This window comes from Pinus tabuliformis, chromosome 7 (genome assembly GCF_031772625.1).
Source record: "Pinus tabuliformis cultivar Carrire ecotype Pingquan chromosome 7, CPIR1, whole genome shotgun sequence".
NCBI lineage: Eukaryota > Viridiplantae > Streptophyta > Pinopsida > Pinales > Pinaceae > Pinus > Pinus tabuliformis.
The window spans coordinates 1,705,970,455-1,705,974,113 of record NC_142293.1 but is presented as its reverse complement, the minus strand read 5'-3'; positions in this window follow the sequence as shown (position 1 = coordinate 1,705,974,113).

The window sequence follows — 3,659 nt, the reverse complement described above, 5'->3', positions numbered from 1 at the left end:
TTGGTCTGAAAATATTCATGGCTATTTCGCAACAGACTGGTCCCATATGTGGCTTCCTTATAATGGTAAGCCAAATCAAATAAGGATCTACTATGAGAATTATTTAAAGTATATCATCACAGAACTGGAAGGAGAAAATGAGCCCATCACATACAATAGTAATATCATTGGAAATTATTCGGTCAAATCATTTTTGGGAAATTTTAATGCCCATACATCACCCCTTTTGGAAAATTATGCTACATCACAAAACGAAAATTATTCACAAACATATTCTTCTAAATGTGTTAATTTTGTAGATAAACCTGTAGTCAATTTTTTATTTTGGAAATTATTTTTTGATGGATCTAAATCTAATGATGGAGCTGGGGCAGGTTGCATATTGGTTAGCCCTGAAGGAGAAAAAACTATGTTGGCATGCAGACTTGAATTTGAATGCACGAATAATACTGCAGAATATGAAGCATTAGTTCAAGGGTTGTATAAATCCATTGGCCTAGATATTAAATACCTTCAAGTATTTGGAGATTTGGAAATTGTAATCAAACAGGTGAGGAAAACTATTCACTGTCTTTCTAAACATTTGAAGCATTATCAATCATTAGTCCTGGACCTCACCTCACAATTCCTAGCATTTAACATATCCAATTCCAAGACTTCAAAATGCAAGTGCCAATCTTTTGGCTAACTTTACATCCAAGATCATACCACCAGAAGCTTATAGTCCTGATCGATTTTCTGTAGAATTAATTTTTAGGCCTTCTATTCATGATAACATCACCAATTGGCGAGTTTTTAATAATGATCCGGATATCATAATTTTTATAACATATGAAGGCTCTTATGATGACCAGATAATAGATGAAGACCAACATGATAGCCATCTTAAGCAAGAAACAAGTGTAAATCCCATACCTAAATCTGTGGTTAAGCTGGAAGATCTGTACGATCTTAAAGACAGATTCAAGAAACCAACTAACTCAAAACTTCAAAGTTCTACATTGAGGTTTGAGTTAGTTAATCTTGGAACTGACCTTAAACCTCAAAATATTAATCTGGGTCTTGGTCTTACACCCGATGAGAGATTAGCCTTTATTCATTTGTTGAAGAGATACAAAAATGTTTTTGCTTGGAATTATGAAGATCTTAAGACATATGATACTTCCATCATTCAACATACCATTCCTATGATATTTGATGAAAAGCTTGTACAATAGAAGTTGAGAAAGATTCACCCAAACTTAGAAAATCAAATCAAATCTGAATTGAATAAACTTCTCAAAGCCAAAATAATTTTTCCTGTCAGACATTCAAGGTGGGTTTCTAACCTAGTTCCAGTCAGGAAAAAGAATGGTGATATTCGAATTTGTATAGACTTTCGCAATCTCAACAAAGCTTGTCAGAAGGACAACTTTCCATTGCCTCCTATGGAACAGATACTGCAATCAGTTGCAGGCTCAGAGTTAATGTCTTTTCTGGATGGATTTTCAGGTTATAATCAAATTCTCGTACATCCAGATGATCGACTAAAGACCACATTTAGAACCAAATGGGGAACATACGCTTATCAAAAGATGCCATTTGGATTAATCAATGTTGGTGCAACATTTCAGAGAGCCATGGATATAGATTTCAAAGGTTTGGTGAATAAAACAGTGGTAATTTATTTAGATGATATAACTGTGTATTCAAAAAAGTGCAGTAATCATTTAAAGGACTTAAAACAAATATTTGAACGTTGTCAAAGATATGGAATTTCTCTAAATCCAAAGAAATATTTATTTGCTTTAAGTGAAGGTAAACTTCTTGGATTTATTGTATCTAAAGATGGAATTCACATAGATCCTGATAGGATAAGAGAAATTTCTGAAATCTCTTTGCCTCACAACAAAAAATCCATGCAATCTTTCCTAGGTCAGATAAATTTTGTCAAAAGATTTGTCCCTGACTTTTCACAAATTGTTTTACCCCTCCAATCTATGATCAAGAAAAATTATGTTTTTAAATGGGGACATACCAAGCATGAATCTTTTAATCTTATCAAACAAGAAATTATAAATGCTCCCTCTTTAGTAGCTGCGAATTTTTCCAGTCATTTTATTTTATATAATTTTTCTTCCGAAACATCATATGCAGCTATTTTGACTCAATTCAATAATGAGAAAGTTGAAGCACCAATTTCTTTCTTTAGCTCCAATTTGCAAGGCGTTGAATTGAATTACTCGGATGTTGAAAAACAGGCTTTTGTTGTTTTCAAATCAATAAAACATTTCAGACATTTCCTTCTTAAAACTCACACTAAAGTAATATTTCCATTCTCATCAGTGAGAAATTTACTAATGCAAAGAGAATTAGGTGAGAAAAGAACAAATTGGGTAACAACACTGTAAGAATATGACATCGAGATTAGACCAACTAAAATTGTTAGAGGTCAAGGTTTTTGCAAAATGTTAGTTGGAGCATCCAAACTACCAGCACCAGAAGATTCAGGTGATGATATACAAATATGTGAGGTAAGCCTCAACGATACTGAATCTAAATATGTTGATATCATCTTTTATTTGAAAAATGGATATGCCCCAATGCAGCGCAGTTACAAAAGAAAAAGGGCTTTGAGATTAAAATCTAGCAATATGAAATCATCAATGATGTTTTTCTTAGGAAGAATTATGATTCTATTTTACTTAGGTGCCTTGAAAAATCTAAGGCAGGAAAGGTTTTGCAGGAACTCCATGATGGACTAGATGGTAGACATTTTGGAGGAGACACAACAGCGCATAAAATCTTGCATGTTGGCTATTATTGGCCAACCTTATTCAAAGATGCACATGAATATGTAAGGAAGTGCAAAATTTGTCAAACAACTGCTGGAAGACAAAGGAAACCCGCATTACCATTATAGTCAGTCAACATTGAACAACCATTTAAGCAATGGGGACTAGATATAATAGGTGAGATTGTTCCTCACTCTTTAAAGAAACATAGATATATCCTTACAGCAACTAATTACTTCACTAAGTGGGTGGAAGCAATTCCACTCAAGGTAGCCAATTCTGGAAACATCATTGAATTTATTGATCAATTCATTATTACTAGATTTGGCCTACCAACTGCCCTCATGTTTAATAACGCATCCTATTTCACAGGCAATGTTATCACAATGTTTGCTCTTAAAAGAGGTTTCAAACTTAAATATTCTGGTAACTATTATCCTCAGGGAAATGGTTTACCTAAATCAATGAATAAAAATCTCATAAGAATCATCAAATGAACTATTGATCAGAGTCATAGAAACTGGCATAACTCTTCAAGATTCGCTCTATGAGCAAATCGAATAACACAAAAGGCCTCAATAAGCACTTCTCTTTTTAATTTGGTCTATGGGAAAGAAGTTGTTCTTCCTTCAAATGTAGTTATTCCCTCTCTAACCCCGTTCAATTTATTGAAGAAACTCCTTCCTCTTCTATGCAATTAAGGCAATCACAAATCGTCAAACTCAAAGAAGAAAGAGATAAAGCCAAGATCATACATCCACATCATCAATAGTTAGTCAAATCTTCATTTGATGCAAATTATGCAAGTCTTAAATATTTTCAACTCAGAGACCTTGTATTGAAGTGGGATAAAGCACATGAGGAAAAAGGTAAGCATACCAAATT